Source organism: Protopterus annectens, chromosome 13.part0 (genome assembly GCF_019279795.1).
Source record: "Protopterus annectens isolate FY-2018-M chromosome 13.part0, PAN1.0, whole genome shotgun sequence".
NCBI classification, from domain to species: domain Eukaryota; kingdom Metazoa; phylum Chordata; order Ceratodontiformes; family Protopteridae; genus Protopterus; species Protopterus annectens.
The window spans coordinates 1,284,089,127-1,284,115,234 of record NC_056747.1 but is presented as its reverse complement, the minus strand read 5'-3'; positions in this window follow the sequence as shown (position 1 = coordinate 1,284,115,234).

Genomic DNA, 26,108 nt, shown 5'->3' with positions numbered 1-26,108 from the left:
AAAAGTTATTCAACCAATGAGAGAAATAAATTAATCATTCAATTAAGACAGTGTTTAAAATTACACAATAAAACAATATATAATGTAAATAAAATATGTTATCTCAACATGTAATAAAGAATATACTGACATATAAAATTTCATTCATAATGTTAAATGAATTATTCTATAAAATTCTAAAATTATTATTTAATACTTCTAGCCTTAAGCAAAGGTTTCAGGGGGATAACATCATTTAAACCCCGACCCCTATGTGCACCTAGCCTAAGAATCCATTTAACTTCTAAGGTTTCCGTAGCATTAACCATATCACCTAATCTATTAGTTGCATCCTGCTTTTGTAAAATTTGAAAGACAAAAGTGTGTTTATCGCCAAATTTCATTGTATGTTTGGCTAAGGCACTATATGCATAACCTTTAATAGTGCAATATACATGGTCCCTTATCTGCTCTCTCAAAGTACGATTAGTTTTACCAACATAGAATGAATAACATTCTATGCAATGAGCTATATAGACTAAATTTTTTGTAATGCATGTACTAGAGTGTCTTAGTTCCCATAAATAACCCGTATCAGGGTGTTTAAAAAATCTGGACTCATCTATCAAGGGACATTGTGTACATTTCCCACATCTTTTTGTACCTAGCCATTCTTTGTTGGTCAAGTTTGCTTCACTATTGTATACTGGATAACAAAGTTGACGCTTCAAACACTTTTTATTCTTAAATACATACGTGGGATGATCTCCCACGATATTCTTTGTCAATTCATCTATTAGTAATATATGCCAATTCTGGGCTATCGTTTCTTGTAATTTATTGATATTCATGGCATAAGGTAAAACTACTGGAAGTTTAAGTTCAAGTGTCCTAGAGAGTGTTCTCTCTTGGTTTCTAGGTCTATGGGAGAAATACGGTTTAGCTCGAGCATTTCTCACTGATCTCACTTGGGTATAAATCCTGTTTACTTCTTGCTCATCATACCGACTCATTACGAAGCTTGTCTTTAAAGTATCTAAGTCTTTATTATAAACTTCTTCCATCATAGCATAATATTGACACTCTCATTGCTTGTCCTGTGACAATATTGACAAAAAGTCTAGGATTGTGCATCCTATCTCTATGCAAAAAAGTAGGTTTGTAACAGGGTTTCCTGTATACTCTTGTGTTGCATATTCCATTTTTGAGAGAGATGTTAACATGTAAATAATCTATGCTATCACATGAATGTTGCACAGTAAATCTCAAAAAGTCATTACTGCTATTCATCCTGTTATAAAACTGCGTAAGTGACCCTTCATCTCCTTTCCAAAGGATAAAGAGGTCATCCACAAATCTTTTATAAAACGCTATCTGTGGAGCTCGTAGTAGATGTTTCATTTCCCAGGCAACCATCACCAAATTAGCATAGGTGTTAGCGCAACTGGTGCCCATCGCTACACCCGAGGTCTGTCTATAGCATGTATTCTGAAAAAGAAAAATGTTATTCTCTAACACTATTTCTAAGCGCATACATAAAAATTCAGCCCTATTTATTTCGACAATTCCTTGTTCTAACATGTGTTTTCACCATTTCTATCCCTTCTGCATTTGGAGTAGAAGTAAACAGAGCAACTACGTCCAAAGTGACCAACATTACTTCATTCAAATCCAGCTCAACACTAACTGTTTCAAACAGACTGGCCAAAAACTGCTCCGTATCGTTTGACACATAATCATACCTTAAAAGGACTTTTTTTAACTCTATATCTAAGTAAACTGAGATTGGTTCAGTTAACCAACCCGACCCTGCTACAATGGGTCTAAATTTTGGAAATAGGGGGTATGGGTCTAAATTTTGGAAATAGGGGGTCTTTATGAATTTTTGGTAAAGCTTGTAACCTATTTTTATGTACGCTCTTAGAAATAGTGTCAGAGAATAATGAGTGTGAGGATTATGCTGTGACGAAGACGTTTATAATAAAGACTTAGATACTTTAAAGACAAGCTTCGTAATGAGTCGGTATGATGAGCAAGAAGTAAACAGGATTTATACCCAAGTGAGATCAGTGAGAAATGGTCGAGCTAAACCGTATTTCTCCCATAGACCTAGAAACCAAGAGAGGAACACTCTAGGACACCTGAACTTACGGTAGTTTTACCTTATGCCATGCATATCAATAAATTACAAGAAACGATAGCCCAGAATTGGCATATATTACTAATAGATGAATTGACAAAGAATATCGTGGGAGATCATCCCACGTATGTATTTAAGAATAAAAAGTGTTTGAAGCGTCAACTTTGCTATCCAGTATACAATAGGGAAGCAAAATTGACCAACAAAGAATGCTAGGTACAAAAAGATGTGGAAAATGTACACAGTGACCCTTGATAGATGAGTCCAGATTTTTTAAACACCCTGATACGGGTTATTTATGGGAACTAAGACACTCTAGTACATGCATTACAAAAAATTTAGTCTATATAGCTCATTGCATAGAATGTTATTCATTCTATGTTGGTAAAACTAATCGTACTTTGAGAGAGCGGATAAGGGACCATGTATATTGCACTATTAAAGGTTATGCATATAGTGCCTTAGCCAAACATACAATGAAATTTGGCGATAAACACACTTTTGTCTTTCAAGTTTTACAAAAGCAGGATGTAACTAATAGATTAGCTGATATGGTTAATGCTACGGAAACCATAGAAGTTAAATGGATTCTTAGGCTGCGTGCACATATGGGTCGGGGTTTAAATGATGTCATCCCCCTGAAACCTTTGCTTAAGGCTAGAAGTGTTAAATAATAATTTTAGAATTTTATAGAATAATTCATTTAACATTATTAATGAAATTTTATATGCCAGTATATTCTTTATTACATGCTAAGATAACATATTTTATTTACATTATATATTGTTTTATTGTGTAATTTTAAACACTGTCTTAATTGAATGATTAATTTATTTCTCTCATTGGTTGAATAACTTTTGGTAGAGTATATGTTTGATATTATTTTGTTAAAGGGAGTACGTCTGATGAAGCGGGTTTTACAACCATGAAAGCACTTACGTTTTTTGTTCTAATAAAATACTTCATAATACGCATTTGGTCATCCTGTTGCCTTTCTGAAAATTCTTTACATCATACCTATTGGGCTATTGGTTATTTGTTCCTGTGGACATTTAAAAATGGTTAAGCTGGTAATGTAGTAGAGAATGTCTGGCAAGCCAGCAGCAGGTTTGTAGTTACACACTCAGGATTGCAGCACCCTACCCCCCCTTAATGTACACTACAGCATCAATAATCCATCTACATGGTGTGGGATTAGAACTCACAGCCTTTTTCACCAGGAATAAGTTTGCTACCTGTTGTGCTACTGACTCTTCTTTCAAATTCTATAGCACAAACACTGATGACAATTTGCTACACAAAACAGTTGCACACTGAAAACAGACTTAGCATTAGCTAAACTTCTCTTCCCTCGAAGCTCACATTCCTTGAAAATGCAGTCCTGATGACTATGTGAGCAGTTTGGTAGTTGGGGTAGAGGATTAAGGCTCTTGTATCCTATAACCAAGATACAGGGTCTTAGCCTGAGCAAGATAACTAACTAACCTGCCGTATCTGACTAGGGCATTCTATACACACACACACGCGCACACACACACACACACACACACACACACACACACACACACACACACACACACACACACACACACACACACTCACACACACACCTGTGTGAAAGCAGCAGCAGCTTGAAGTTCCAACATTTAAATCTGCGTCTGTGTGTGCATGTGTTGTGCTAGATGCAGAGTGTGCGTCTGTGTGTGCATGTGTTGTGCTAGATGCAGAGTGTGCGTCTGTGTGTGCATGTGTTGTGCTAGATGCAGAGTGTGCGTCTGTGTGTGCATGTGTTGTGCTAGATGCAGAGTGTGCCCTATTTATGTGACACAGTGTATGCACAAAAAAAAGCTTAATTATGATATATAACCTCCATAAAAGCATAAATTCTTTTTGCTAGGGATGCCATCTTCATATCCTGAAGCCCCCTGCATCCTCCTCACGTAGATACACCAACTCCAAAGTCACACAACGGTAATGAAAAGTGAGAAAACCCTTGGCAGTATAACACCAACACATATAAAAAGTGTGTGCAGCTTTAACAAACTGTGATTAACAGAAACTGAAGAAAGTTTCTCAGTGAAGCTACACTCATTGTACGATAAGTATGCTGTATGATATGATTTAACACATGAAGTGCCGAATGAATAGCTTAATCACAAACTATAACGTGTATCAGACAAGCTGAACATAGTAATTGCATAAGAAAAAGTACAGTTGTCTGATATAGGTATGTGAGATAAACATCAGTCAGTTAGAGTGAAGGTTAAATATAAGGGCAAAAATGAGACAGCAGTGTTCCCTTTCTGATTTGTTAGCTATTACTCTGTTATGTCCCAGTTTACAAGTGATGGGGTGTTTTTATCATCCATTGATGTCTTTCAGTGAACTGCAGCGGTGGTGCTGCGGTAGCGTTGTCACCTCACAGTAAGACGTCCTGTTCGATTCTCAGCTAGAGTGCCTTCTGTGTGGACACATGCGTGAATGGGCGTACCTTCGTTGAAGGTTGTGCGTCAGGGCTGGCAACTCGGCACGTAAAAATCTACTGCCAATCATTAGAGGACCGGAGTTCCACTATGGCGACCCCTAACTGGGAAAAGCCGAAAGACCCAACAACATTGATGTCTTTCAGTGAGCATCTGAATTAATCCACTAAATGTTTCCAGTCAAAGACTTTGTGAAGTTTATATCACATCAGTGTGGATACATAATCATTATTAATACAGCTTATTGTGTGTGCATGTTTGCATGAGAGTGTATAAACTCATGAATACGTGTGTCTTTGTATGAGATTGTATGCAAAGATACATGCATGTGTGTTTGTATGAGAGTGTATACACATGTCCGTGCATGTATGTGTGTTTCTAGTGTTTGTATGAGAGCATATGCAGATATGCGTGCATGTGTGTATGCATGCTTGTATGAGAGCATATGTGCATGTGCATGTGTGTATGCATGTGTTTGTATGAAAGTGTAAACACTATGCATGTGTGTATACAAGTTTGTGTTTGAGCGTGTATGCATGCATGTTTGCATGAGTTTATGCACAGATGCATGTCTGTTTTTATGAGAGTGTATACATCCATGTGTATATGCACGTGTGTGTCTGAGAGTGTATGCATGTATGTGTGCTTGTATGAGAGTGTATGAAAATGTGTGTGCATGTGTGTGTGCATGAGAATGTATATGTGTTTGTATGAGAGTATATGCACACATACGTGCATGTGTATATGCATGTGTGTGCATGAGACTGTATGCATGTGTGTCTGAAATTTTCTGCACATGTGCACATGCACGTGTATGGGAGTGCGTGCATGTGTGTTTGTATGAGAGTGTATGCATACATGCATGTGCATGTGTGTATGCATGTGTTTGTTTGCATAAGAGTGTATGAACACATGTCCATGTGTTTATATGTGTGCTTGTATGAGGATGCATGCACACATGCACACGTGTCTGTGTGTTTGTATGAGAGTGTACAAACACATACTTCTGCATGTGTATACTTGTATGAGAGTGTATACACACACTTGCATGCATGTTTGTATGCGAGTATATGAACGTGTGTGCATGTGTGTATGTGTGTGTGTTTGTATGAAAGTGTATGCACACACACGTGTGTGTGTGTGTGTTTGTATGAGAGTGTATGCATACACACACATGTGTGTGTGTGTGTGTGTGTGTGTGTGTGTGTGTGTGTGTGTGTGTGTGTGTGTGTGTGTGTGTGTGTGTGTGTGTGTGTTTGTATGAGAGTGTATGCACATCTGTAGGTTATTCTACTTTGTGTCTCTGCATGGTTTAATATAAAACCTGTACTTACAGTTTTAAATAACTTTTAATTGTTAGAATTGCAGGTTATCTTCTAATTCCATGATTTGTTTGAAAAGAGTTGGACACTCTCAGTAAGAAGACTTCCCAAATCCATACAATGTAATCCAAGATTTAGGCTTCAGTAAATTGCACCAACTGCAATAAATCACACCCTAAGCTGTAGTAAAGTCTGCCCTGGATAAGTCTACACCCATGCCCAAGAAACTAGGCATGACCCTAGCAATTCATTAGTAAGTCTACCTAAATTGATCCCTGCATCCTAACATCAACCCAGCCTCAAGAAGTTATAATCACCCCAGCCCCCTAAATCATTTCTATCATAACCACGGACCAGCATTTCCCCACAATTTCTGTAGCTAACCTCATTGAGATGGATATCATGAGACAATATAAGAATTAATAAAAAAACAGACAAAGACCGTAAATTAAGTAGCAAATCCCAAGAAAAATGGTCCAGGCGTCAAGCAAGGATGGTAGTCCAATGGAGCTTTATTAAAAGTTAAATATCACAAGCGCTTTCACCCTGACTCAATTGCAGGGCATTTTCAAGTGTATAATAATAATAAAATGGCATTGGGGCAAAAATTTCACATAAAGACAACTCCTGCATCTAGACCATCAACAGGACACCACACACCTCATCACACATCAAACACCATACCCCATCAGGAACATCACACCACACTTAATCCTTCATGTGTCCAGTTTCTAAAGATTTCCTTGCCTAAACCTCAAAGACCTCAAAATACAGCAGTAATAAAGCAGCGTTAGCAATACTCTTGGCCTGCTAAGCCTACAGCCTCACATAGTGCAAGGAGTGTCAAAGTCATGGGTGCTGAGCCCATTAGAAATTTACCCAGTGGAACATTCTAGTTACAGGTGACTCCATTGTAAGACATACAGATATACCTCTTACCAGGCTGAGCAAGGAAAGAGTGACAGGTAGTTGTCTGTTTGGTGCCAGGATCTGTCAGATCACACACACTCAAGTCCTTGAACAACAAGTAGCAGTATGACTGTGTCGTACCAAATGTGTGTGTCAATGACTTGACATGTACCTCCTTGGACTATATGAAGAGATTCTTGATGGTGCTCTCAGACTGACTCTCAGCCTAGCAATGAACAGCTTTCTACCATCTCCAAGGATGATGCAGCGATATGCGCAAAACGTTACTGACTTCAATAACTGTTTACTTTTTGGTATCATTTAAAGGACTCCAATATTTATCATCCTGACAGGCTATGATCGACAGACCATGCTGCTTTGCCAGGGATGAATTGCTCCTGTCCCATTCCCATAGTGCCTTTTCATGTGTCAGGGAGGGCCTGCACCTGTCCCATTCCCATAGGGCCTTTTCATGTGTCAGGGAGGGCCTGCACCTGTCCCATTCCCATAGGGCCTTTTCATGTGTCAGGGAGGGCCTGCACCTGTCCCATTCCCATAGGGCCTTTTCATGTGTCAGGGAGGGCCTGCACTTGTCCCATTCCCATAGGGTCTTTTCATGTGCTAGGATGGGCCTGCACCTGTCCCATTACCATAGTGCTTTTTCGTGTCCCACGGATAGCATGCAGCTGTCCCATTCCCATAGTCCTTTTCGTGTGCCAGGGATGGCATGCAGCTGTCCCATTCCCATAGTCCTTTTCATTCAATGCCACCCAGATACACCTACCAAAATTATGAAACAAGCAAAGAAAAATATGAAGGTATTACTGATCAATGTTAGGAGCCTAAACAAGAGTCTCCACTCCCTACAAGCCTTCCTCGCCTTGGTGGACAGAGACATCTGGGTAGAGACATGGTTTAAAAAAGCATTGAACACTCCGGCTATGCAGGGCTATAATGCCTTCTACACTTTTAGAACAGCTACTTTGCAGGAGGGGAAAAAGGTGGAGGTGTTTCATTCTTCATTCAGAGGAGACTCTCATCAAGGCTGGTAAATCAGCATGATGCATTAGAGATTCTTTTTGTCCAAATCTCCATCAGAAAGGTTCCTTACCACATATTGGCTAGCTATAGAACTCCATCCATGACCCAAGAAAGCCACAATGCCTATCTACAGCATTCAGTATTTAAGCCAATACCATTTTGTAAGTGATCTAAACTATCCAGCTATAGAAACCCTACATCACCACTAGAGCACAACCACAGTGATTCCTAGACCTTGTTAATGCAAACACCCTGGAACAATTAGTCAGGAGTACCCACTGGGGGAGCAATGTCTTAGACTTTGTCCTTACTACTATATGAGGGCATCATGCAACATCCCTTACATATTGTCATTTGTTAGGTCTGAACAATCCATAAAGCCATCTCCTCTTAAATAAAATTGAAACCAAGGAACACTTCCACCCCTGGTACCATTAGAAATGTCTTTAAGGCAAACTACCATCTTCTAAGTGATCTATTAGCAAGCTTCAAATCAGCACCAAACCCAGTTAAACCTTAAATAAGTGATCTATTAGCAAGCGTCAAATCAGCACCAAACCCAGTTAAACCTTAAATAAGTGATCTATTAGCAAGCTTCAAATCAGCACCAAACCCAGTTAAACCTTAAATAAGTGATCTATTAGCAAGCTTCAAATCAGCACCAAACCCAGTTAAACCTTAAATAAGTGATCTATTAGCAAGCTTCAAATCAGCACCAAACCCAGTTAAACCTTAAATAAGTGATCTATTAGCAAGCTTCAAATCAGCACCAAACCCAGTTAAACCTTAAATAAGTGATCTATTAGCAAGCTTCAAATCAGCACCAAACCCAGTTAAACCTTAAATAAGTGATCTATTAGCAAGCTTCAAATCAGCACCAAACCCAGTTAAACCTTAAATTCAAATCAGCACCAAACCCAGTTAAACCTTAAATAAGTGATCTATTAGCAAGCTTCAAATCAGCACCAAACCCAGTTAAACCTTAAATAAGTGATCTATTAGCAAGCTTCAAATCAGCACCAAACCCAGTTAAACCTTAAATAAGTGATCTATTAGCAAGCTTCAAATCAGCACCAAACCCAGTTAAACCTTAAATAAGTGATCTATTAGCAAGCTTCAAATCAGCACCAAACCCAGTTAAACCTTAAATAAGTGATCTATTAAATCAGCACCAAACCCAGTTAAACCTTAAATAAGTGATCTATTAGCAAGCTTCAAATCAGCACCAAACCCAGTTAAACCTTAAATAAGTGATCTATTAGCAAGCTTCAAATCAGCACCAAACCCAGTTAAACCTTAAATAAGTGATCTATTAGCAAGCTTCAAATCAGCACCAAACCCAGTTAAACCTTAAATAAGTGATCTATTAGCAAGCTTCAAATCAGCACCAAACCCAGTTAAACCTTAAATAAGTGATCTATTAGCAAGCTTCAAATCAGCACCAAACCCAGTTAAACCTTAAATAAGTGATCTATTAGCAAGCTTCAAATCAGCACCAAACCCAGTTAAACCTTAAATAAGTGATCTATTAGCAAGCTTCAAATCAGCACCAAACCCAGTTAAACCTTAAATAAGTGATCTATTAGCAAGCTTCAAATCAGCACCAAACCCAGTTAAACCTTAAATAAGTGATCTATTAGCAAGCTTCAAATCACCACCAAACCCAGTTAAACCTTAAATAAGTGATCTATTAGCAAGCTTCAAATCACCACCAAACCCAGTTAAACCTTAAATAAGTGATCTATTAGCAAGCTTCAAATCAGCACCAAACCCAGTTAAACCTTAAATATGCAGAAACATACACCACTAAACTATACCTGCATGTAAACAGCTGCAGAGATGGAGCTGTACACAGTAGGGACAAATGCAGGACGAACAACAAAACCACCTCCCTGCCCCCATGGAACTTTAATATTAACAAGCTTTATAATAAAAGGAGGACAATTTTATCTAAAAGAAAGAAGAGCAATACACAGAAGGATAGAGCCCTTGTCATTAAATTAAACAAACGACTTAGGTGCTTAATTAAATCTTCCAAAGCCAAGTTTGAGGTAAAAATGGCCACCTAAGCAAAGACTATCACAAGGCTTTTTTTAGTTGTGGTCGTAATCTCAGGAAGACAATGCTGCAATGTGCTGGACTTATTGGGAATGATGTTACTTACAGTGAGGCTAAAGATATAGCAAAAATACAGGCTGAACATTTTTAATTCAAACTTAACCCCCCCCCCCACGCCTCCAGTCTCACAAAAAATATCTGAAACCAGCTCACCTCCAGCTATCACACAAGACCAACACACCCCTAACAACACTGCTCAGTCTCAGCCACACCCCTAACAACACTGTTCAGTCTCAGCCACACCCCTAACAACACTGCTCAGTCTCAACCACACCCCTAACCACACTGCTCACTATCAGCCACACCCCTAACAACACTGCTCAGTCTCAGCAACACCCCTAACAACACTGCTCAGTCTCAGCCACCTCCCTAACAACACTGCTCAGTCTCAGCCTCTGTACAGGTTTTGTACCAAATGAATGGAGAACAGCTACAGTCATTCTCCTGCATAAGGGAAGGACGTTCCACAGACCCAAGCAACTGCATACCCATAAGTCTGACCAGTCTCATATGCAAGCTATGGGAAGACTTATCATGAAACCAATCAATAAAGACATAGATGTGGCCAATGTTTGAAGGGTTCTTCAGTTTGGTTTTATCAAAGGCAAGTCATGCTTACTTAACCTGGTGAACTTTTTTGAAAAGATTACCAAAGCAATGGAAGAAGGTAAAATGGTACATAAAACCTCCTTCAACCTAGCCAAAGCCGTTGACACAATCCCCCACTCAGGCATAGTAGAAAAACTTAATAAACAAGGAATAAATCCCATACATCACCCACTGGATTGCCAGTTAGCTCACACATAGGACTCAGGTGATCCAGACTCAGGAAACTACCTCCACAAAAATACTAGTCACTAGTGGAGTCCTGCAGGGTTGGATGCTGGGACCTCTTCTTTTTGGCATCTACTTCTCAGAAGTAAAAGCTAGTACCGAAGGGCTTTGGCTAACTAAGATTGAAGGTGGTTGCAAGCTGGGAGCAGTTACTGAATCCCCAGAAGACTCCGCCATCCTACAGGAAGGTTTGCCTCAAGCAAATAGCTAGTGCTAGACTCATGAACTAAAGTTAAATACCAAAAAAAAAATTATCACTTCTTTGGGAAGTCATCTACCCCAGGGAATTACCACATTTGCAATATCTACATAAGAGCTGACCTTGTAGTTTGGGATTTGGGAACTTTTGTGGACAGTGACCTAACTTTCAACCAACATGTGTACACTATGGTAAGGAAGTGCTTCTATACTGCACAGATCATAAATAAGGAGATTGCTTCCAGGTCAAGGGATGTCATTGCCCCCCCCCCCCCTTTACTTGGCTCATTAGGCCAGTTATCGAGTATAATGCCCCATTTTGGCATGTATCTAAGCAACAATTGGAATGTCCACAGATATAGCGTAGAAAAGGATATAAGGCTTCAACAATATGTCCTACGTGGACCACCTCAAAGCTCTGTCACTATACTTGGTATCTTACAGACTGCTAAGAGATGGCCCTTGTCTAGTATACAAGGCATCCTCTGATGTGAAGTATCAGAAATGCTTGATCCAAGGACTTGAGTCTCTTTTGCAACATTAACAAAATGGTTTGGACGGACACGTATATCTCGCAGAGGACAGCACTGATCTGGAACAGATTCCCCATTTACATAAAACAAAGCTCATCCTTGCCCACATTCAAGTGTAACTTGGATCACTGGATGAGAAATAGGCAACTTACCCCAGGAATGCCCCCTGTACTTCTAATGGATAGAGGCAGTTTCTAAAGGCTTTATGCTATACATGGGTTCCCTCCAAATATTTATGGTTTGAGCCTAGAAATTATCACTAATAAAATATACAAGTATAGATCTCTGAATGGGTAAGGTGAATCTAAACACCAAACAGGATAGGTTAATTTAAACACTGAATGGGATTATTGGCTCACAAGGGCAATTACCCTTATACTGACCTCGGAACCTGTGTGAGAATGATTATAGCTGAAATATTTTCTGTGGTAGGCTTGTACATCTTTTGTGCGATTCTGTGCATCAGGCCAGAAACATAAAAATGATAATCAATAAAGACTGCAGTGTTAAACATCTATATCAAACAAGGCTACCAGTTAAAACAAAATAAAAGTTCATTATCCCTGCAGTTTACCCCGTGTACCCTTCTGTAGGGTATGCTCGCAGTCTTGGAGGGAAACTATATGGCAATAACTGTCAAAGTAAAACAAAACAGAATTATATATGATGTGAAAAGATTTCAGTGTTTGTGGTCAATGACTGATTTATCAGAAAATACTGTGATATAGTTTCAATTAAACATGTATGTGAGTGCATGTGTGTATTTTTCCCTTGGTTTGTGAATATGAAGATGATGCATAAGCAAGAGGCAGGTTATCAATGAGTGACAGCATATACAGTGACAAAATGCTGCTGCAGAAATATAGAGGGAAATATGATCTCTAACTTCCTAAGCTGTACTTGCATGTTCAGGGGATACTTAAGATGCAATGTGGAATACTATCATCAAACAAATCGCATGGTAAATGGAGGCCATCCATTGTCTGCACATAAATGGCTGAGAGACATCTATGAGAAGTACTTAAGTAAGTTGACTTCAGTCTGAGGAAGTAGATTCCTAAAGGATTCTGGGAGCTGATTGAATGATTCCACACTGCAGGGCCATTTTATGAGAAGGCATTCTCATTAAGAATTAGGCCAAAGATTTTTTGGTCTTATGACTTAAGAAAATGGATGATAAACAAAGCCTATAGCAGTACAGGAAGTAGATTTCATATCTTAACAATTTACATAGCTCAATGTGTTTTAGAGAAATGTAGTTCAGTCTTAAGTAGTAAGAAAGTCACCTGTTTTGATTACCACAGGATTAGACAGTATAATAAACCAACAGATTTCTTTGAGGTTTATGAGCCAAAAGCTATCAAAGGCAGAGGGTATTCTAAATTTGAGATTAGGGCATCTGGGGTAATCTAAGTTTGAGATTAGGGCATCTGGAGTAATCTAAATTTGAGATTAGGGCATCTGGGGTAATCTAAATTTGAGATTAGAGTAATTGATTAATAGATAGCCTTGCTTCATAAGAAAATAAGGCAATGGCATAATATGTTCAGCATGGTAAGTGAAAAGAAAGGCTATGATTTAACTAGAATTTTAAAAATTTGAAAGGGTACATTTGGGCATTGGCCCATCCAAAAGAATCAAATATTTTAAGGGTAAGGGTAGCAAACTATTCAAGGGTGTATGCTAAATAATATTTTGCATGCTTTCCTTGAATTAATTATAAGACTATTATCAAAGAGCATGAGAGAGAGAAGATTATTCATTTTGTGTAAATACAACAGGGCTGAGAGGAGGCATGCTTTACCACCATGTGGATTATTACACCCGTTTGCTCCATGGTGGTCCCAAATGGACAGGTTGCAGTCAGTGCACACTGGGCCTGGTGAATAAATACTTTTCAACCTAATGTTGCTCACAAGAGACATACAGAAGATTTGTATTCTGCATTCCAGAGATTACCTCTGTTGAGTACTTCGCAGGGCAAGTTGGAGGGGATATGCACAGTGCACCTTTTGTGTTTCACAGAGACCTGTTTACCTTCATATTCCCTCCCTTATCCTGGAGAATAGGGCATACATTGGCATTAGAATCTTCCATGCGCACACGATTAGAAATGCGATGGGCAAGTACATGAACTTGTGTCTTGGATTAACTGCCCTCTATTCAAGTGAGAGCATTAATGATGGGTATTGCCTTATCCTAAAGTGCAGCATTCTTGGGGTGAGTATATTAAGTTTCAGGATGTAGTGTAGAAAGTTCATTTCATGTGAGTGGGGACCAGTCCGACAGGAAGCATGAATGTTCCAGTAAGGTATGTCGATTATTATTCTTGAAATTATTGATATCGCATTTGAAGCTACGCTTTTCTCTAAACTATAACAGGTCTCCGTCAATTATATATTATGTTACTCTATGTGCCTCAGAAGTGCACAGAAACTTAACTTAACCTTCCATTAATTGAAGTACGTGGGCTGCACCCCTTCATTTTTGTGCTTGTGTGTGCATTCACGTGTGTGTGTGTGTGTGTGTGTGTGTGTGTGTGTGTGTGTGTGTGTGTGTGTGTGCGTGTGTGTGTGCGTGTGTGTGTGTGTTTGTGTGTGTGTGTGTGTGTGTGTGCATGTCTGGGGGGGGTGGGAGTTGTCATACCTGCACGCTGTCCTAGACTAACAAACATATACTGCAGCATTGTTGGTAAGGCTGTAGTAGGCCTCTCTTTGCCTTACGAGGACTGTGACCGGGTTGAAGTAGAGCTAGTTATGGCTCGACTACACATCTTGCCCTCACCTGGGCAGTAGAAGCAGTACTGGTGTGTGTTGACATTCATGATCTGATCACCACAAGAACACTTGGAATGTTTCCCTTTCTTCAGCATCAAGAGCAGTGACTTCTCCATGATGGACATTAAAATCAGGGATGTGATTTGTAGGAGTGGTACAAATCAGTTTAAGGTTGGCATAATGATCAAAGTGTTTACCTCACAGGCACAGGGTACAAGGTTTAATTCTCACCTTGGGAAGCATGGCTAGGTTTGAAAAGGCCCCCTGTGGTAATTAGCCAAGTAATCACATATAATCACCTAAAAGAAGTGAATGACATGGGAGCTAAATGTACTTTGCTAGCCCCAAGCGTACCGTTATGGTTTGCATTGGTGCACTGGGAGAAAGTACTCATGTCTTATAGTGACAGAAGACAAAAAATTAATCTTGAGTTGGGGAAAGGAGAAAAAAAACAAAAAAAAAAAACAAAAGTTATCTGCTGCAGAAAGATACCAAAGTCAGACCAAAAGTTACCAGCTGACTGGGTGGATCTGGATTTCTTGCTTACACACCAACATCATTTTGCCTTTTTAACTATTTTATTTCTTTTCCTCATATACACATATTTGATTTTTCCCATGTTGTGACTACCATTAACTACCATTTTGATTATCCCGGAAATATTCCATTCTTCCTATGTCTTACAGTTTTCCTTAATATACCATTTTAATTTATTCTATTTGTTGGTCAGGTTAACCCACTGAGAACAAGGCTGTTTTATGATGGATATGCAGGGCAAAAATAACATGAAGCAGGAAAACTATACCCAAGGACACTATCTCAGGGATGCAGAAAGAACACCATCACTCACATTAAGGGCTGCTGTAAAAAGGCTCCATTTCTGTGATATGTAGATCGGAGACACATTACCTGCAATAAGGAAATACCTTTAAATTAAAACGCAAAACCCAAACTGTATTAACTGTTTTAAATGTTTAATTGTTAATAAGCTGTTGGGTGTGTGGACAAATTGGTTTGCTATATATGTTCTGGTCTTTTTTAAAAATGTTGTCTGAAGAAGTGCATCTATCTGTTAATGCACGAAAGCGCTAACAGAACGGAATAAATCTTTTTAATTTCGTAGAGACTAGCGTGATTTGTTAACAGTATCACCTGTTTTGTGTTTTTCCAAATAAGGAAATACCTTATTATAGGATCATAGAAAGTTACTACACTATTATCCCTGAGGCCCTTACAAGCCTAGCCAAGAAGTTAACACATGTTCCAACAAGTCAGCACCCAATGCCCCTGTCCAGCAGGGACACAGGTGGAATCCCAGGGGTGTATTTTCTGTTCCCCATCCAGTTATCCAGGTCGTGCTTAAAAAGGGTTAATGAGGTACTCTGCTTAATGTGGAGAGGGAGCCTATTCCACAGAAGGAGAGTCTCTGGGACACAAATTCTTTCTGCCAACAAGTCCTATTGATGTCACAGACCAGGTTGAGGTTACGCGTGTGGTTTACTTGAGTGGAGCTTGACTTGCGGATATGCGGCAGTCCCATCAAGAAGGGGTCTGAGATTGCTTTGTATGCCAGACAGAGGTCATCTCTGAGGAGTCTGTATGAGACTGAGTAGAGGGACAGGGATTTTAGCCTATCTGTGTATGGTAGATGTTTGAGGCCCTGAATTTTCCTGGTGAGGAACCACTGTGGCTTCTCCAGCTGATGCATGTGCTTTGCAAGGTACATGCTGAATGCGGTGTTGTACTCAATAATGGATCTTATAAGGGAAGAATACAGGGAAGTTATGACCTCCTTATCCCTGGATGAGATACCCTTACTAATGAGGTGGGCTATGTAGAAAGTTTTCCGTACAGCAGGGGCAATATGGTGGTCAAAAGTCAGGTTGCTATCAACCTGGGTACCCAAGTCCCTCATGACTGATTGCATGCCTCGGACCTTATTATTAATATGATCATTTGTGGGGACATCACTCTCCCCATAGGGGATGATGTTGCATTTTTTGGCATTCAGTTTGAGGTCATGTTTCTGGAACCAGTCATTTGTTTGGGTGAGACTCTCTTGTAGGATGTCCACATCACTAGGGGAATTGATGACAGTGCCCAACTTACAGTCATCTGCAAGCTTGGTCAGCCAAAATCTACTGGTTTTGGCCTGCACCTCATAAAAGTATATCCCAAACAACAGAGGTCCCAAGACCTTTCCCCTGGGGTTTAGTAGATGTGGCCAGTTTGGACTCGAAGTTTGCTTTAGAAGATTTCACTAGTGCACTTATTTGCTTGTTCAGGCTAAGTAGAGATTGCTTCCATTTAGGCACCTGCACCTTCTTAGTCCTGAAGAGCAATTTTTTCCTTTGACTATAGAGTTAATTTATTGCAGATGTCCATCAGATAGGTTTACTCTTCTTGAGGAGGATGATTATGTGCTGTCGGGTATTCCTGATTCCATGCAGCTATATAAATGCTCGTATAGTACTTTAGTGTAGGTTTTGACATATGTGCCAGTTCCTATGGAGGGGGAGGGGGCTGTGAAGCTGTTTATACCTTCCCTCAGGAGGTTGTAATCAGTTTTGGAGAAGTTTTTTTGTTTATAATCAGCTAATTTGCATGTCTGTGAATAGCTGTTAAGTACTGTGCGTGCAGATCAGCAGTTTCCCACAATCGTTAACATTGGCAGTCGATGTATCATGTTAGCACAGGCACCGCCAAAATTTCTTTCCCACAAACACCAGACATGTCCCTGAGCTGTAAAAGTGTCCTCTGCCTCCTGTCATGCCTGTGCTGCCCTTGGAAATCATGGATGTTTACAGTCAGTCGATAAGTCGATAATGTCAGACATTAGAGCGTCATACTTCTTACAGAGCAGAAACTGCACTGAAAAGTTAAACCCGTTGCTCCATTTTTAAGTGACCCTGACTCACATTTAAAAAAATCTCCCTGGTGTCATTTAATATTTCTCTGAGTTTGTCCTGAAGCTCCCACCCACATATTAACACCACCATCCCTGTCAACTGTCCCTGATTTTATAGGATGATTGTGCTGTTATCTCCTATAGACATACTTCTCAAATGTCCAGAGATTGCTTGTACCAGGAGGTTGAGAGGCAGCTTTACAGGTACCCTGTACCTCTTTCATAACTCACAAATTGTTGCCCATGATAGTTACTGTGTAGAAAGAATGCCCTTACTATACTAGCTTCTCAGTGTAGCAGGTTAATGTGCTGTTTCATATATCGAGGGTGCAGGGGTTGAGGTATTTTCCCCGACCTCCTTTTTCCCTTAAGTTTTGTATAAAGTATCAAATCTTCCCTGGTGTTTAGTGGAGGTTCAGAGAACCAATATCCTCAGTGGGCGGGTTTAGGGCTTGAATCATCTTAGTACGTTTAAGGTATTCTATTTATAGCATTGTTTGTGTCTAGTGTTCCCCCGACTCATTTTTTTTATTTTTTTTTTCTAAGTGCCTTTTAAGCATAATACTGAAGCAATATCTCCGGTGGCTAGTGGACTCCCTAACCATGCCTTGTATAAGTGTCATTATGGCACAATAATGTAGAGTTTTCCCTGGCATCTAGTGCTCCCCCACCCCTCTCACACCCCGGTAGCACTCACAGGCTCACACCTAATCTACCCCCTATTGTGACCTCCCAGGTACACACACACACACACACACACACACACACACACACACACACACACACACACACACACACACACCTCTATCCCAACCCAGTAGCACTGACAGATACATCTAACCTATCCCCTTACTGTGGCTTCCCAGGTAGACACACACACACACACACACACACACACACACACACACACACACACACACACACACACACACACACACACACACACACACACTCACTCACTCACTCACTCACTCACTCACTCACTCACTCACTCACACACACAGTCCTCTCCAACCCGATATCATTCACAGACACACATACCTAATGTACCCCCCTACTGTGACTTCCAGGGTAGATAAATACACAATCACTCACACATAAACGCACACACACACAAATGAATGCGCACACAAACACAAAAGTGAAGGGGTGTGGCCTGCTTTCCTGTATGGGGGAAGGTGACGTTTCTGTGAAACCTGAGGCACATAGGGAAACAATCTTCCTAATAGAGATCACAGAGACCACTGTTCATGCTGCAGGGGGAAGTGCAGGGCTTCTTTGTGGTAATGATCCTTATGGAAGTGAGAGGCATCCTTACTGAACAGTCCATTACATCTCCCCTCCCCAGTACTGAGTGTGTACATGTTAGCATTGGGAGGAAAATAGGGAAAACAATGCAAACCACCCCCTGATGGCTTTCTAGATGATCTGTCTTGATCAGCTCTCACAAAGTGAAGGGAATAAAATGGGCTGATAGACCAAAAGAGAGTCTAATGGTTATCAAGCAGGGGGAACCCCAAAAATAAAGGACAGTCTAATAAGTCTGGCAAGACTCCCCTTCCCCTTCAAAACCTGGCAAACCTTTAATCCTTCCAGAAAGTCTGAATCTCCTTTCTTTGTTTTGCAACTGATTGTTTCAGACAGATGTGTTCTGAAGGAAATCCATCAAGGTTTCAGATAGCAGTGGGAGTCCCCCCTCCTTTCCAAGGGATTCTCCTTTATCTGCTAGAACAAACTCCTGTTTGTTTTCCCTCCTGTCATTCAGCATCTGCTGTCTCATAGGTAATAGAAGTGATTCAGTTAGGAGGACGGTTTTATTCGAGAATATTTCTGGTGCCAAAGAAAGAAGATTCTTGGAGACCAGTTCTAGATCTTTCCTTTCTGAACCTGTTTGTAAACTTGTTACCCCTTATTCCCCATTTGAGTTTGTTGGTGATCTTAGATTTAAAAGAATCATATCATCACCAGATTTCAGATGTTTAAGGTTTTCTGTGTCTGAAGCACATGATCAGATTTCTGCATTACCCGTTGATCTATTCACTGCTCCACGGGTATTCACAAAGTGTCTAGCTCTTATGATAGCCTAATGCAGACAGCATGGTATCCATATTTTTCCTTATTTGGATGACTTGCTTATCCTTGCAGAGTCTTTTTATTTCAAAGTGTCAGGAATATCTTTACCTGGATAGGTGATCTCCTACACAGACTGCAGTTCCAGGGGAACATGCAAAAGTCTTAACTCCTTCTCACAGGATTGTTTTCTTGCAGTGTGTGCTACATACCTCAGATCAAAGAGCTTTGCTTTCACAATGATCTGTATCTAGATCAGTTGCTGAGTTTTTTCACTTGGAATACTGTCTCAGCCAGGGAATTCTGGGTCTCATTGCTTCTGTCATTCTCATGATCCTTCTTGTAAGACTCTACATGAGAATAAAACAATGGTACTCAAAATCTGTATGATTCCAAAATCAGCATTGCATAATATTACAGATTCCAGTCTCATGGTTTAGGAAAAGGGATATTCTTTGGTGGAGAGTGGAGACACAGAATTTATCAGAATCCACGTCTGCCATTCGTCCTCCCACATCCACCACAGTTAATACATGCCTCATACTTTGCTTTGAGATTAGTGGTGTCTGTAACGGTTAAAGTGCAGGGTCTTTGGATATGAAAAGACAGACCACAATATAAACATAAGAGATGTTTGCACTTATAAATGCTCTCAACTCTCTCAATCATCTATGGTCCTCGGGGCCCCTACATGTACTTACAGGCAACACTGCAGGGATGTGGAATATAAACAAATGGGAGGACACAGATCTTACCCTCTGTGCAGAATAGCTATGGTAGCCTGGGATATTAGCTTTTCAGCATAATCTCACTCTACATAGGATCATAGGATCAAAGGATCATAGGAGGTTACTAGGCTAATGGCCCTGGGGCCCTTACCTACCAGGAGTTTATCCCCAAAAGAGAAACCTCAGTCAGCACCTGTTGCCCCTGTCAATGAGGGACAAAGGTGGAACACCTGGGACAAATTTGTGGTTTCCCATCCACTCATCAAGGTTGCACTTGAAGAGGATGCAATCCCTTTACTTATGAGCTGAACCAAGTAAAAGGCTTTTCTGACCACTGCTGCTATATGATGGTCGAATGTGAGATTGTTGTCAACCTGAGTACCCAGGTCTCTCACCACCAGTTGTGTGCTTTGGGACAGTTGCCGTTGATGTGGTAATCAGTTGGGGCCATGTTTTTGCCAAATGGTATGATAATAATTTTTTTTATATTTAACTTAAGGCCATGACTTTGACACCAGTTATTTGTAGCTGTGAGACTCTCTTGCAGTATGTTAACATCATTTAGGGAGTCAATGACAGCACCCAACTTACAGTCATCTACAAACCTGATCAGCCACCGGCCCTTTGTCTTTACCTGGACCTCTGAAAAGTAGATGTCAAACAGTAGGGGTCCCAGGACCAATCCCTGGGGAACACCACTAGTGACAGGTTTGCTGCCGTAGGTGGCAGCACCTATTTTCATAGGTTCATAGGTTGATACTAGCCTATCTGCCCCAGGGCATTTATAAGCCTAGCCAGAGTGTGTTTGGCTTTCGCCACCCTTTTAGATTAGTTGACTGTGCCTCTGTATAGTAGGTCACAGAAGGTAGCCCTTTTAAGGTTAGTTTACTGTACCTCTGTCAAGCAGGGACACAGAAGAGATCCCAGGGGTAAACTTACGATCTCCCATCCACTCGTCAAGATTTCTCTTGAAGAGGGTCAGTGAGGGGTTCTGCCTAACATGGATTGGGATTTTGTTTCAGAGTGAGGGGAGCCTCTGGGATATGAATCTGTCCCTCCAGCATGTCCTATTTATTTCTGTGCTGAGGTTCATGTCCATGGAGCATGTAGCTCTAAGCGATTTGGATTTCCTGAGGTGAAGCATGTCCATTAATTCTGGGTTGGACATGACCTTATACGTCAGACACAGATCACCTCTGAGTAGGCGGTACACAACTGAGTAGAGCTGGAGTTTCTTTAGTCAAACTGCATAGGGCATCTGTTTGAGTCCTTTGATCCTCTTGGTGAGGTACTTTTGTGGTCTTTGCAGTTGCTGCAGGTGTTGGGTAAGGTACATCCCAAATGGGGCATTGTACTCAATTATGGGCCTGATAAGTGATGAGTAGAGGGGCACAATGACCTCTCTTGATCTGGATGTGAACCCTTTTGTGATAAGGTGGGCTATATAGAAGGTCTTTCTAACCACTTTGGTAACGTGATTGTCAAAGGAGAGATTGCTATCTACTTGGGTCCCCAAGTCCCTAATTACTTCTTTAGTACTTAATGGATTACCACCTATGTGGTAATTTGTGGGCACTTTGTTTTTCCCAGAGGGGATGACTATGCACTTTTTGGCATTAGCTTTAGGCCATGGCTCTCGCACCAGTTATCCGTCTCTGTGAGACCCTTTTGGAGGATGCTTGTGTCAGCCGGAGAGTCGATTATGGCACCCAGTTTGCAGTCATCTGCGAATTTGGTCAGCCATAGTCCACCCGTGTTAGCCTGTACCTCGGAGAAATATATACAGAACAAGAGAGGTCCCAGGACTGAGCCTTGTGGGATGCCACTTGTAACTGGTTTAGAGTCTGCCATGGCACCTGCTATTCTGACTATGTGGGTTTTATCCCTGAGCCAGTTTACAACCCATCTTGTGACATAGGGGTTGATATTTAAGCTGGTGAGCTTATTTATGATGCCCGAGTGGGGTATTGTGTCAAAGGCTTTTGCGAGGTCCAGGTAGGCTGTGTGGACTACCTTCCCTTCATCTGTAGCTTTGGTAACTGTTTCAAAGAAGTCAATCAGGTTCAAGAGGCAAGATCTGCCCTTAACAAAGCCAAATTGGGTAGGATCCAGTGTCTGGAGGTTCCCAATGTCTGTTTATGATTTCCATGATGATACTCTCCATAGCTTTGCAGACCAGGCTAGTCAGGCTTATAGGGCAATAGTTTCCAGGGTCTGTTGTGGCACCACCTTTGTGGAGTGGGACCACTGTTGCTGTACACCATTCCTTGGGTACATATCCTGTAGTAAGGCTGAGATTGAACAGTGACTTTATATGAGGGTTTAGTTCTTCTTGGAGCTCATGTAAGACGCAGCCCGGGACACCGTCTGGTCCCATTGATGCTGTGTTTTTTTGCTTTGGAGAGGGCAGCTCTCACCTGTGCATCTGTGATCTCAGGAAGGCTACACTCTGTTGGGATAGACATTTGGTCTTTTGGGGGGAAGGGGGGAGAAGTTTGCACTGAACCTTTCTGCCAGGATGTTGGCAATGTCTGTGGGTTCAGTGTATTTTTTGTCATTTTGCACTAACTCAGAGCATATCTGGGAGTTGCCTCCCAGGTTCCTGACATAACTAAAGAAGGCCTTGTGATTATCTTTAGTGTCTTGTGCAATTTTTCTTTCAAAGCTGGCCTTAGATGATTTTATGAGGGATCGTAGTTTCTTGCTAGTACTGATAAGAGACACCTTCCCTTTTTGGGATTTTGCTCTATCATGTAGTAGCTTTCTTCTTCTGTTGTATAGCTTATTTATGGCCGGGGCCCACCAGACAGGTCTCCTGCCTTTGGAGGAGTGAGTCTTGGTTTTATTTGGGATAGCATGCTCCGTGCATTCCTGTAGGTGTCCATAGAATGCTTTTGTAAAAGATTCTGCATTTTGGGCTGTATTTTCCACTGGCCCGGGGGCTTTGAAGGATTCCACCTCAGTTTTGAGAAGTGTGAAGTTTGCTTTTGAGAAGTTTTTCACCGTGGTTTTGGCTGGGGGTGGGGACGGAATATGGATATCCAGTGAGATTAGTTTATGGTCTGATCTTACCAATGAGGGGTATACCTCTGGTGTAGAACATACAGACCCCATGTTGGTGATGATCAGATCCAATATGTTTTCCCCTCTTGTGGAAGTGGTGAACAGTTGTTCCATAGCATTTGAGTTTATAAATTCTAGGAACTGTTGGGTGAGGGTGTTTGGGCTTGAGTAGTTTTCCCAATCAATGTTTGGGTAGTTGAAGTCACCCAGTATAATGGTGTTGACCTTGTGGGTCTTATCTGTGAGACAGTTGGCCACCCATCTGACAAGATAGGGATAAACACAGAGTTGTGTTAGCTTTTCAATGATGCCCGAGTGGTGGATTTTGTCAAAGGCCTTGGCCAGGTCAAGGTAAGCTGTATGTACAGACTTTCCCTCATTTAGGGCCTTGGTGGCAGTCTCAAAGAAGTCAACTAAGTTCAGTAGGCAAGATCTGCCCCTGACAAATCTGAATTGGGTGGGGTCGAGTGTTTGGAGATTGCCTATGTCCTTGTTTATGAGATCCATAATAATACACTCCATGGCTTTACAGATCAGACTTGTCAAGCTAATGGGGCTATAGTTTCCCGGGTCAGTAGTGGCACCACCTTTGTGCAAGAGGATGACAATGGCGGTTCTCCATTCTGCTGGAATTAGGCTTGGAATTAGGCTGTAGTTGAATAGGGTGCTTAATGGCAAAGCCAGTTCTTGCTGGAGATGGTGCAGAATACAGCCTGGGATATTATCAGGTCCCTTGGAAGCTGTGTTTTTTGCCTTGGATAGGGCCTTTAACACTTGATCTATGGAGATGTGAGGTGTGGGAGAAGTATCAGGGATGTTGACTGGGCCTTTGGGGGCGATAAGGGGGTGAAGTTTGCACTGAACCTATCAGCCATCAGGTTGGCTAAGTTGGCAGGGTCAGTGTAAGTGGTACCATTAAGTACTATTTCAGAACAAACTTGGGCTTTGCCATGTAGGTTCCTAACATAACTGAAGCAGCTCTTGTGGTTTCCTTTGTTACAGAGGCCTAGTTTCAACTCATATTTGGCTTTGGAGTTTTTCACTAGTGATCTAATTTTCTTGTTGAGGTGGAGGAGGGAGATTTTCCAATTTGGGATTTGTTCCTTTTTACCCTTGGACAACAGTTTCTTCCTTTTGTTGTAAAGCCTGTTGATAGAGGATGTCCACCAGACAGGTTTGTGTTTCCTTGAGGAGCAGGTTTTAGTTCTGTTGGGTATGGCTGAATCCATGCAGTTGTACAGTTGCTTGTATACTGCACTGGCGTACTGTTCAGCATAGTTGTCTGCATCCTCTGAGGGGGCAGTGGTGTGAAGCTGCTGATACAATTAGGGGGGTGTAGTCAGCTTTTGAGAATTTTTTAAGCCTGATTATGGCTGGGGAGGGGTTGGGTGGAATAGAAACTTCAAATGAGACAGAATGATGATCTGATCTCACGAGGGAAGAACATACTATGGGAGTGGTGTAGCGGTCACCCATGTTGGTGAGAACCAAGTCCAGTATGTTATCTCTCCTTGTGAGGGATGAGACCAGCTGGTGTAGTGCGTTAGAGTTGATGAAGTCAAGGAATCATTGGGTGAGTGCATTAGTGCAAGAATAGTTCACCCAGTCTATGGTGGGGTAGTTGAAGTCACCAAGGATCTGGGTGTTAGGGGGTACCTTGATGGAGTCAAGTAGGTTCAGGTAGGAGGAGTGGGTGTCCTGAGACATGGAGGGGGATCTATAGCTGTCTATAACTTGGATGGTTGTCTTGCCAACTTTCAGTTGCACCTGCAGTAATTCCAGTGCATCATGCTGGTAAACAAGTCTGGAGGTGTTCCTGTCTTTAATGAAGATAGAGACTTCACCACTCTTAGTCTTTCCAACCTCATTTTGGGGTTGGAAAGTGTGGAATGAAGTATAGCCTGGTAAGTCAGGGATGCTTTCTGCATCCATGAACCAAGTTTCCATGACTGCACAGACATTGGCATCTTCCAGTGTCAGGAGAGCCTCCAGTGAGTACATTTTCAGATTAAGGCTCCTAGCATTGAGCACCATGACCTTCAATTTGCTTTTTCACAGATCTTTCATGTTGGAAGATTTGTCTTTGGGACATTGCCTAAAAAAGGCAGAATGAGGGAGGCAAGAACCTTGGCCAAGATCCAGAACCCCAGGGGTGACAGGTGGAGGCCATCTCTGGCAAAGCATCGAGGCTTGTCAACCATGTCATCCCAGGCAGACAGATACTGGATCCCCTTGGAAAGACACCAGAAACTAAGCTAGTTGTTGAAGTCAATCATTTGTTGTTGGTACTGTGGCATCCTTCTTGGTGAATGTAGGATGCTGCTCAGGGCCAGGGTCACACCAGCCAGGAGCACGTAGTCTGAGAGCTCAATCATGTCTCTCTTCATATAGTCCAGGAGGTAGTCTCAAGCCATTCACACTGACATGGACATGACAGACTCATACTTGTACCTGTTATGGAGAGACTTAAGTGCTTGCATGATGTGGTAGATTCTAGCACCTGACAAACAGCTGACCATGATCTTCTCCTTGCTGAGTCTGGTGAGGGGGACATCAATGTGTCTCACTATTGAGTCACCAATGACTAGTATGTTTGGTTTATGCCTTATGGGCTGCATTGGTTTATTGTTTTGCTTAATGGACTATGTTTGTGAGACAGTGGTGTGTTGACTACTGTGTGCGATGTGATTGGCATTGTGTGTGGAATGTTTGTGAGTGTGTTTTTGGGGTGTTTGTTGTTTTGGTAAGGTTTTGTTGAGGACCCCTGGGATTTCAGTGATCACTAGGCTAACAACCCTAAAAGCTCTTTTTAAGCCTAGTCATGCTACCCAAAGGCAATGGACTGGTTTGACTCCCATAAGTTTTGTTTATGGTATATAACTTTGACATAGGTGGTCAAGCATTTATAAGCTTCTTCCTTCTTATAGGGACATTGGTGCCAGGCCAGGAGCAAATTTACAGTTCCCCATCCACTGATCTAGGTAGCACTTGAACAGTTGAAGGGA